Source organism: Nuphar pumila, chromosome 7, assembly GCF_984573655.1.
Source record: "Nuphar pumila chromosome 7, dmNupPumi1.hap1.1, whole genome shotgun sequence".
Taxonomy (NCBI): Eukaryota; Viridiplantae; Streptophyta; class Magnoliopsida; order Nymphaeales; family Nymphaeaceae; genus Nuphar; species Nuphar pumila.
The window spans coordinates 5,056,768-5,068,704 of record NC_143255.1 but is presented as its reverse complement, the minus strand read 5'-3'; the positions used below and the strand labels follow the sequence as shown (position 1 = coordinate 5,068,704).

At 39.3% G+C, this 11,937-nt stretch overlaps 1 pseudogene; it reads left to right on the top strand.

Moving 5' to 3' along the window:
• Window positions 1–2,647: 2,647 nt before the first annotated feature.
• Window positions 2,648–4,645, top strand: LOC149830949 (pentatricopeptide repeat-containing protein At3g22690 pseudogene; annotated as a pseudogene).
• The last annotated feature ends 7,292 nt before the right edge of the window (window positions 4,646–11,937 follow it).

Sequence of the window (11,937 nt, the reverse complement as noted above, 5' to 3'; positions counted from 1 at the left end):
ACCCAAACCGAACCGGGTCGGTCCGGGTCGCACCCAGACCGAACCGAGACAGGCGGTTTGGGGTGGACCGATTCAGATCGAACCAGTTCAAGCCAAACCGGTTCGGTTAACTCTGGTTCGAGTAGAACCGGTCCAGACCGAATCGGGTCTGAACCGATCGGGTTTGAACCAAGGTCCGAACCGAACCAGTCGGGTCTGGATCTGAGTTTTCAGTCCGGACCCAGTTCGATCTGGACCTGTCCTAAATCCAGATTAACTGGGTCTAGATCTGACTGGATCAGTCTCGGATCTAGACCCAGTCAGGCAGGTCTGGACCTAGTTAGATTATCCTGGATCCAGTCAGGCAGATCTGGATCCAATCAGACTATTCTAGATCTAGTCAAGTAGGTTCAGATCCAGTCAGACTGTCCTGGATCCAGTCAGACTATTCTGGATCCAGTCAGAATAGAATGGATCCAGTCAGACCAGTTTGGATCCAATCAGACTGTTCTGGATCCAGAGTGAATGTCACAGATCGGTTTGGATCAGTCCACATCAGGAATGGATATGAATCAGATCAAACGAAAGTCTCGTATGGTACCGAAATCCGAAATGTACCAAGATATCCATTTGGATACTTGAGATCCATTTTAGTAAAATGAACATATCTTCGCACTCCGAACTTAGAATCGAGTGATGTTTGGTGCGTTGGATTCGTATTGAAGAGGGGAATCCAATGGTCCATGAAATTAAGTCAAACCAGTAATGCAGAAATAAAGTTTCTTGAGTAAGATTCGGGAGGGGTATTTTGGTAATTTGGTAAGAGATTTTGTGAATTAATATGTTGCTTTAATGACCAGATCCTACTGATAAAGCATTTTGAAACTCACGTTTGGTGAAAGTATAGTGTTCGCACTTGAGATAAGAGATATTATAAGTAATCTTAGCTGAAAATCAATATTTTTACGTTGTTTGTTATAGAGATATTGTAATTGATTAGCATGATTGTTTTTGGGTGAGACCATGACATGCATAACTTCCATGCTTGACATTAGGAGTTGATTTATACATGTTTGTGTGATATGCAAGTTAGTTTTGATAAGTCATGCATGATGAAAAAAAATTTATTGTGATTGCATGTCTAGATAATTCATTAATATCATGCATTGTGATGATATTATATTTAGATTAGAGTCTCATTTAGTCTATTCATGTTGTATGAATGAATATTTAGAGTTCAGCATGCATGACCCCTTAAATCCTGGAAGTGACGACCTTTGGCAAGGGCTACCTGGTTCGCGGTCAGAGTGCAACCACCATGGAGAGTGGGTCGCCGGTGATTTACCGATATAGAGGCACTACATCATTGTATGCTAAATGAGAGAGGTGTGAGTCCTAATGTCATCATGAGATTAAGAATGAGCTTGTGGTGATAAGTCATGACACCCCTCGTGAGAGAACGAGTGAACTATGAATTTGAGAATATTGTTCAACGTGTGAACTTGTTATGACTTATGATTTCACTTACACTGGTTTGTGATTCTAAAGGATCATGGATGGTTGATATCCATCATGGTTAGGATGTAGCATGAACCATGCCGAGATTGAGAGCTTGACCTCCCGACTAGCTACCGGTGGGGTCCCCGTGGTGGTTCACTGCAGTGTCTGGTGGTCCGGGGACCAGTACGAGTGTATGGTTCATTGTCTGACCAACATGTAGAATTGGGGTGTTCAACGAGGTTGCTACGCCCATAAACGACTATTATCGGTATAGCCAACCTAGTGATAGTTGTGTGAAAAAGAGTATTTGAGAATAATAATGGGGGTAATTAAAACATGCAAACTTGTGTGATGTATCGAGAATTAAACTAAGACTAGGAGCTTAGAGCTTACTACAGTTATAAGTTAATTGTTTATTTATTTATAATTATTCTTTATTGGGTTGTCGACTCACCCTCATTTTTGTTTAATTACAACTGTAGGTTACATGCATTAGATCAATCACTTGTGAGCAGCTTTTTCCGTTTTCAACAGAGCATTGGTATATTTTACTTTCCTTGTCATTGAAAATAATGTAATTGTTTTTCTTTTGTTATGAACGATGAACATTGTAAGAAAAAAAGTTGATTATGGAAATAAAATGAAAGGTTTTTTTTTTAGCTACGTCTTCTCTGTGTAAACTTTGTACTTTTTCCCTCTTAGAAGTAATACCAACCGAGTTCGGACTTCTAAGGTCCCAGATCGAGGTGTTACAATATTTCTCTCTCAATATATATATATATATATATATATATATATATATATATATATATATATATATATAGTGATGTTCGCCTATGTCATAGGGAGACACCATTTTGAGAGCGTGTTCCAGGTGACATGAGCAGATGCGTATGGCTATTATTTTTATATTTGAAATTATTTTGTTACAATTGAATGATATTTTAATATAACCATTTTTTAAATATTAAAATATCAAAAAGTAATTTTTATGGATTAAAATTAAACAAACCTCGTGTCTCATTTTTGTAAAAAAGAAAAACATGCGAGTCGAACCCGCATCCCGTGTCGTCGAGTCCATGTAACCTTGTGGCCTAACTCAAGCGTAAAATCGAACAAAGTCAGAGTCTCGCAGTATGATGGCAGCCCGCCGGAAACTGGCCGGAAAATGGCCGGAGAGGCCAAGAGGATCGGACTCCTGTTGAAGAGATGCCACGCTATCGGCCAACTGAAACAAATCCACGCGCGCTTCGTCCTTTCTCCTCGTCTTCAATCCCTTCCAATCGCCACCAGGATCGTCCAACTCTACGTCGATACCGGCGAGACCTATCTCGAACACGCCGTTCGAGTTTTCCGGCGAGTTTTCCGGCCCGGTCTCTACCTGTACAACGTGATTATCAGAGGATATGCAGGGAGCAGTGATCCCTCCAAAACCATCATGGTCTTCAAGGAGATGGTTGGTGGTGGCATAAAACCCGATAATTTTACGTACCCTTTTGTTCTGAAGGCTTGCTCTCGATCTTTGTCATTGAAGGAAGGCATTCAGTTCCATGGATTTGTGGTCAAAACGAGGTTTCAGAGCGATGGTTTTGTTCATAACACGTTGATGAACATGTACGGCGTGAATGGAGAAGTTTGTAGTTGTGAGAAATTGTTTAATTCTTGTAATTTTAGAGATACGGTGTCTTGGAACACCATGATGCTATCGTATGTCCGCAGCTGCCGTCCTTTGGATGCTTTTGAATTGTTTAAAATGATGAAGGATGATGGTAGATCGCCTCTGGATCAGATTACCCTGGTGACGTTGTTGGGGGTTTCTTCGCAACTCCGGAGATTGGATATTGGTAAATGGGTTCATGTTGTGATCGAATTGAAGAAGATTGAGTGCAATTTGGTTTTAGAAACTGCCCTTGTGGATATGTATTCGAAATGCGGAAGAATCGATATTGCACGACAAGTATTTGATAAAATGTCTGTGAAGAATACTGCGTCGTGGAATGCAATGGTATCCGGTTATGTGCAGAATGGACAGCCAGAGAATGCATTAAATCTTTTCTATTTCATGGAAGATTGTGGTATCAAGCCTAATGAAGTCACCATGCTGGGGGTGGTTTCATCTTGCACCCAGTTACAGGATATTAAGCTGGGTATCAAGGTTTTGGGTTATATACACAAGAATAGGATTAGAATGTGTATGAATTTGCAGAATGCCATAGTTGATATGTATGGAAAGTGTGGAGATATGGAGTCTGCTAAGAGATTCTTTAATGGAATGGAAGAGAAAGATCAAGTTTCATGGACTTCTTTGATTGGGGGGTATGTCCATTCTAGCAGATTCAATGAAGCCATCGAATGTTTCCAGCAGATGAAGTTAAACAACATAAAACCTGATGCCGTTACTTTGGTCACTTTACTTAAGATTTGTTCTAATTTGGGAGCATTGGATCTTGGTAGATGGATACATTTTTACATAGATAGGAATAGAATATCTGATATCTGCTTGACCACTGCTCTTATAGACATGTATTCCAAATGTGGAGATGTAGCAGATGCAATTGAGCTTTTTAACAGGATGCCCACGAAGAACGCCCTGTCATGGACATCTATGATATCAGGACTTGGCATGAATGGTTGCAACCAGCATGCTCTTGACATTTTTGCTAAAATGCGAAGGGAATCTGGAGCTAGACCAGATGCAGTCACGTTTGTTGCAGTGTTATCTGCTTGTAGCCATGCAGGTTTGGTTGAGGAAGGGTGTCACTACTTTCACATGATGACAGAATCTTATGGGATTGAGCCGACAGTTGAGCACTATGGCTGCATGGTTGACCTTCTAGGCCGAGCAGGGTTGGTAAGAGAAGCACGAGATATGGTGGAAAAGATGCCCATGAAACCTAGTGCCTCTATGTTGGGATCATTGTTGAGCTCATGCAAAATTCATGGAGAGTTTGAGATGGCTGAGGAGGTTGTGAAATATATCAAAGAAGAAGGGAGTAGTGATAGTGCAGCTTATGTGGCTCTTTCAAATGTTTATGCTCATGCCATGATGTGGGAGGAAGTTCATAGAGTAAGAGACATGATGAAGAGTGTTGGAATCAAGAAGACACCAGGAGGTAGCTTGATTGATTTGAACAATGGTGTTCAAGAATTTCTTTGTGGGAAATAAGAACTTCGGAGAGGATGAAGAATATGACATGATTTTGGAATATCTGAAATGTCAGCTGGAATTGTGATGAAACAAATGTGAGGTGTAAGTTTTAATAGAAAGAGCCTGGACATTCATCTTGATGGACACTCTGCAAGGACTATCAATTCTGAGAGTTGTAGCATCAGGTTATGCATGGACATTTTCCAGCTCAGCTTTAAACTCCAAATCCTCTGCAAACATTGCTGGTCCGAGGAGAATTGATGCATTTTTTGCACTGAATTTTGGGTTCAACTTGTCATCGCCATCCCTCAAACTTGGAGTTCTGATTCAGCTGGCCGTTTGTTAGGCCTGTAACAAGTAGGTCTAGTTTCCTTTCTGGACCTTTTAACACGGTCTTGCTTCAAACTTGCTTCAAACTTGCTTTTGTGTTTCTGATTTGCTGTAAAATTATTGCTACCTATTCTCCTTGAACCATTTTATGCTATCATTCTATATCTCTACCATTAAGTGTTAGAGATGTTGATTTATATTCAGTGAGCATTTCTGTCATTTGTGTATCATTGGGCTGTGTTGTATTATCTTATGCAAAAGGCTATTTTGTAACTTATCATCAGTTTATATAAAAGAGGACGTGACCTAGAGAGGGAGGCACGATCCATATTCGTTTCCCATCTTCTCTCATTACTTTCTCTTCCTCTTTTAAAAAAAAAAACTACAGGCACACATCACGAGGCAGCAAATTTGTCATGGTATCAGGCCCAGGTAGGGGTAAGTCCTCTTCGAGTTAATCCTCTCTTCCAAGATTCTCTTTCTTTCATCTTTCTTTATTCTCTTTTCTTCTTTTCTTTATTTTCTCCCTTTTTCTTGTCTTATACTTTTCCTCATCATTGACATCATTTATACTGCATATGAGATCCTCTTTTGTTCCTTGTTTAGATCTGTTTGTCTTCTCCTTCTTTGGGTCGTTCTCTTTTTTTTTTTAAGGGAAACACAAAAAAAAAGGAAAATGTTATCGTGATATTCCCTTTACTTCACATCTGCTGCTAAAAAAAAATAAGGAGTTTTCTGGTGACGGCACCGTTTCTGTTGATCTGACGACCAGACATCTTTTGCTGATAAGACATCCAGTGATTTTGTTATTGATGTTGTTTTATTGATCTCTTTTAAAAAAAACCTTCGAGTATTCCCGTCTTCTCTTCTTCTTTGTTTTATATTCAATCGATATTTTCTGTCGTCGATATTTTTTGTCATTTCGTTTCTGTGGCTGATATATATACATACCTTTGTCATTATATATATTCGTCCTTGGTTTTTATCTTTCTTCCCTCTTCTTGTGTATTTTGATTATTCTTATCATTCATCATGTCCTCAAGTCCCATAATCTCTTCATTTTTTGAGTCAGTTGGTTACTGACAAATTCTTCATTATCTGAAAAAGTAGATATTTTCTTTTATCAATAGCCACGACTTGATGGGGGCACCTTGATGGTTTTGAAACTTTGCCCTTGGAATTCGTCTAAAGTTGAAGAAGTCAGCAAAGATGGGATAACCGAGAAGACCACTATGATCAGAAATCCGGATTATATTACATGGCGGAAAAATGGGCAGATTGTGGTGGCATACATCACAGCTACTCTCTCTCATGAAGTCCTACACATCCCCGCAGGTGTGACTGCACGTGACCTTTGGCTCACTCTGCATAAGTGGTTTGAGCAGATCTCCACTCTAAAGGTTTACCATCTGAAGTCTGAGTTTGGGGCCTGCAACGAGGAAGTTCTATGAAGTTTTTAAATAAAATCAAGTGTTTCAGATCATTTGGTTGTGATAGGAAGTCCTATTGCAGACAAAGATATATGTAGCCAGACTCTTAGGAGATTGGGCTCGGAATACAACACTTTTATTGCTATGTACATGGGACATGATCTGAGGCCCAACTTTGACCAACTTCGATCAATGCTGCTGGAATTTGAATCTGTGTTCAACTTTTTATCAAAGAAAGAGGACTAGCAAGTGCGTCATGAAGTTATGGTGGCTGGAAATGCTTCTCGTGAATCATATTTTGGGGGTAGATCAAGAACTGAATGAGGCCGAGGACGTGGGAGAAATGCTGGTTGTGGTGGGAGTGGTATTTTAGCCATTACTCTGAGTGGACCATGACCTGACATTACTTGATAAATGTGCGGAAAGAAAGGGCACACTAGTTTGGACTGCTACTGACATTATGTCCCTAGTTTTAAGCCTCCTACTATGCCTTTTTCCCCATGCTTTCGCACGTATCTGCCTTCCACAGGACCAAGACAGAATTCATATCATCCACCTTAGCCAAATTATGCAGTATTTGTAGTTAACTCAAATTAGGATGTGGTTATGTCGAGTATGGCTTTTAGCCAAGCCGGTTTGCAGCAAGGACTTGCTGGACAGCGAGGTGTCTCAAGAGGAAACGTGTGGAACCCAAGTCACAATGTCCCCGTTTGGTCTACTTCTTCGGGCACACAATTGAGAACTCAGAACTCATAGTTGGTGGACTTTGGTGTTGTAAATCATGTGACTGACTCGGGTAAGCTTTCATGTCTTGTACTTTATCATGGAAAAAGTAGCATAGTCACTGGTGATGGGAAACATCATCCCATCACCCATACAGGAACAACCACCATTCCTACATGTGGTAATCTTTGTCTTCATAATACCTTTCTAGTCCCTAGCATTCATGGTAATCTCATTTTGGTATCTCAATTGCTAGATCAATCTAATGCTCATGTCATCTTTACTCTTTCTATTTATGTGAAGGACCTTTGCACAAAGGAGACCCTCGTTAATGGAGAGAAAAGAGGACTTTATGTTATCAGCGAAGCTCAAAGGTGTCCAGTGAATAGTCCATGTCGTAACTCCCTGTTGCTCGTCTCTGAAAGGTGTAGGCTGGCAAGACAATCAATCTCTTCAGGCTACATACTGTCCTCTATGCTTCATCATATTTGTGCAATGTTTCTCAGGTTCTTTCATTATCAAATTTTGATAAATAGATAATTTTTAATGCAGATATGCCATGCCACATATTCTTCACATATTCTAGTGCATCAGATGACAGTGTAAAAAAACATCACATATCTTTGAAGTGCCCAAAAGAACCAATTGAAGATCCAACTGGTAAATCATCAATTGCTTTTAAAAAAATTTGCATCCCTCACCAAACTTTGGAAAGATCATATTATCTTAGGAGAATTACAATGAAATTTGATCAACAATTCACACATGAAACCTTCACAATTTAACAATTAGAGTTTTATTCAATAAAAGAGAATTTCTCCTTTGAAAATTGAACTCAATCGATAATGCACAGATGCAACTCTTATCACAAACAAACTTTGCAAAATTCGAATTTCACATGGCTCAAACAATTTATGAAGTAGCTTCAAACCAACTGCTCCTTAGTATGGAGGATATCCTACACGAAAAGGAAGGAGAGATAATATGAATCACATGCATGTATCGGATTGAGTGTAAAATTTTCAATGTGTTCACCACCATAGAACTCCTATTTGTGCATGCATGCGTAACTAGTTTTAGAAAACTCTCCCTCTCTCTCATGCACACACTCTCGCATGTACACACACACACAAAAAAACACAAAATCGACTATATAGACAGACCTATATATTCTTAACAGTCTCTTGAAATAGTGACTCAGGAAATTGAGTGTAGGCCATCTCTGAGGGCGACTCACCCTCTATTGAAATCCAGCCTTGGCATAGCTGAAATCCAGTCTCTTGAAATAGCTGACAAAGGATGCTTATTAGCATGAGTTCCCTTGACCCAAACATCTGGGATAATTTCATACCCAGTTTGACCATAAACAACCAATCCCTTTGGCTGGCATTATTTCGGCATTGGATTGCCTGGAAACAGGTAGGGTGTTCCTCGACATGACAGCCACCACCACCTTACTGATACTGGAATGTTCCTAGAAAATGCTTTAGTATATTAGGGTTGTGACTCTCTCTCTCTCTCTCTCTCTCTCTCTCTATATATATATATATATATATATATATATATATATATGTGTGTGTGTGTGTGTGTGTGTGTGTGTGTGTGTGTGTGTGTGTGTGCATCTAAAAAGCTTACCAGGATATCCAGGATATGATGGGGGTGCATGGGCTTGTTGATTGTAAGGTGAAGGTGGATACACTGCAGGAGGTGGATATGGAGCAGGTGAAGGAGGAAGTGGATATAAAGCAGGTCAAGGGGGAGGTAGATATAAAGCAGGTGAAGGGAAGGAAGGATATTCAGCAGGAGGTGGGTGTGGAGGTGCATAAGGTAGAGGATTAGTAGGAGGGATACAAGAAACTGATCTTCGTAGATTTCCACAAGAACTTGCTCCTACCTGCAAGTTAGGTAATATAAAAGTTGAATATTTTGAGAAGCTGAAGGATGACTAAGAAAATTAAATCTGAGTAATTACATTAGTTCTGTGGTAGTTCATTTTTAGCCTGATTTCACCTGCTTGTCTTACTTCTCCTCCATGTCTGCTCAAGGCCATTTAAAATTATAAACCATAGTTTTAAAGACTAGAGAAAGGCAACCCAAGAAATATAGACGAAGTTTATAAATGGATATGTCTGTCTTTACATGTAAGTCTAAATCTCCATCCAATCTAGTTGAATTTGTTCAAATATTTAATCTGTTCTTGATCTATGAAGGACATGATTTGGGGAAAAATAAATAGCTCAATCAATTTACTTGATTAAATGCATATCTTTTGTTGAACTAAGCCATTAAAATCTACATCACTTGGTTGATATATAGGGCAGCCAAATGAGCCTAGTCTCCTGCAAAAGACTCATGCTTAGCTTGTCTAGGCTCAGCTTGAGCTTGTCTGTTTGCTTAAACAAGCTAACTTCAAGCCTGGCTTAGGCTCACTTAAATGAACCAATTTGGCCCTATGTGTTCACTCGTTAAGGCTCAAAACACGTTTCAGCTTTGTCTGGAGGCATGGCTGTCTTGAACCAGCGCATATGCAGCAGAAAACACTTGTTTGTGGGCATAAGATACTCGGTTGTGTTTATATCTGAGTATTAGTACTATTTTCAATCATCAATTCTAGTAGAGAGCTGATCAGGCCATATAATATACAACTAACTTATCATTTATATTCAATCCCCGCCAAACATGTCACTTGATGGAGACGTGCAGTTCCTAAGTGAGATGCATGGTGGGGATTGAATATAACCTGTGATTGTTTATATGCAATACGATCTGATCTTCTCTCAGTCCAATAAATGAGATACATGACTGCTTATGATATGTTTGAAACAGAAATTGAAACCTGCTGCTTTTGTGATGTAGTGGCCATGTTCAAACATCAGTTCCATTGAGCAGAACCCTGTAGGAAAAACAGAAATTTACAATTTTGAGAAAGATGAAGCACAACAGAGAGAATTGGAAGAGTTCAGAAGGTTGTTTGCCTGCTACTAGCAATACGATCATTCGCCATCATGATGTTCTTGTTCCACACTGTGACTTTGATTTCGCGAAACCCTTCGACAAGGTTAATGTGGAATGTCTCATTGAAGGTAGGATTTCTGCTTCTATCTGGATACACAAGCTTAAACAACCTTGGTGACATGATGCCTCTCATAGACATGAATGATGCTGAAACTCCCTATGCACTACCTGATGGGGAATCATCTTCTGACAGCCAGGTTAATCTAAAAAGTAAGCCATGGTTGTGGTGTGCAGTGTGAAAGTTTGACTGTTTTCTAAAGGATGGTTCTGGGAATGGTATTGCTGACATTTGCCTGTGGTAGTACATCCTTTGGGCTCGACTCTAAAATGCATGCTTAGTTTGCCAAACCATTTTCTTGTTCTTAGAAAATTGTCTTACCTGTAAACAGACTGCAATGAAATATGCACAATCTGAACTACAATGCACTATGCAAAAATCAAGTCAAACATGCTACTTCCAATTATGCTTTATTTTTAGTTTCTAATTATTTTGATAGATGGGTAACTATTAGATATAGATACAAATTTCTATGTCTGGATCTCAATATCTAAACTAGGTCGCATCTTGATCCTCAGACTCTCCCGTGACTTTGAGAGGAGAATGTGTACTTGGACAGAGAAATACAAGATACACAGAATGGTTATTATCCAATTTCTTGTGTTTCAACTTATTTTCACAAATACAGATTGCATGTATGATATTCTTTGAGAAAATAGTGTGAGGCTAAGAACTCTGATGGTTATGAAAATCTGGATGTTATAAAAAATCTTATCCATTTTATACATGTTTATGCTGTCTATTCTATTTGGTTTTCTCAGTTTTCCTATCTTGGCATTTAAAATCACTGCAAAAACCTCTTTCAGCATAGATTTTATAATTAATGAACATGGTGTAATATAAACACACATCCTGACACATGCACAATGATATAACTGGAAAAGGTGCAAAAGGATCCAACCCGGGATCCGACCCGATCCATGTAAAAAAAAATGTGTACAATATACGTTATATTTTAATCGAGTCTGGATACACCAGACCCGGATCCATACCTTTGTAAAATTAAGTTATAAATGAATAGTTTAGGTCACGATTTCATACTGAAATCGTGACAGCCGCTCACCTCTTGCTTTCATCTCTTCGTCTCTCTCTCTCTCTCTCTCTCTCTCTCTCTCTCTCTCTCTCTCTCTCTCTCTCTTTCTCAACGCAGGTACGGGTGAATTTCTAACATGGTATCAGAGCTAAGATCTGTCTAAGGGCAAAAAAAAAAGGGAAGGAGGTTTCCGGCAGGTGCGATCATCGGAGTTTTGAGGTTTTTTCGCCTTTTTCTACTCTTCTTTGTTTCCTTCTTCTCTCGTTCTTTCCTCCTCGTTCTTTTCCCTCTTCTGATTTTTTTTTTTGTACCCACATCGCACGTGGGCTTGCTTCTCTCTTGGATCTGAGATTCACGTGAATCCTGTTCACGTGAACCCAGATCGTAAAAAAAAAAAACAAAAATGAGTGGCTGAAACCCAAACCTATCGAGTGCCCCATTTCATTTTTTTTGTTGGATATTGCCTGCGTGACTCCTTTTTATTGCTATCGTTTGTTCAATCCCCTCCACGCATATATATTTCTACATATTCAAATATATTTGTTGTGAAGTTCTCTTTCTTGTTTCTCTTTTGCTACTTGTTTGAAAATATATTTAACGTGGGAAAGTTTCAATATCAATTTTCTCGAGTGCAAACAAAGGGGTTCAGTCTCTCTATTCTCTGAATCTAACAACCTCTCTATTCTCTGAATCTGACAACCGTAAAAAAAAAAGGAGAAAG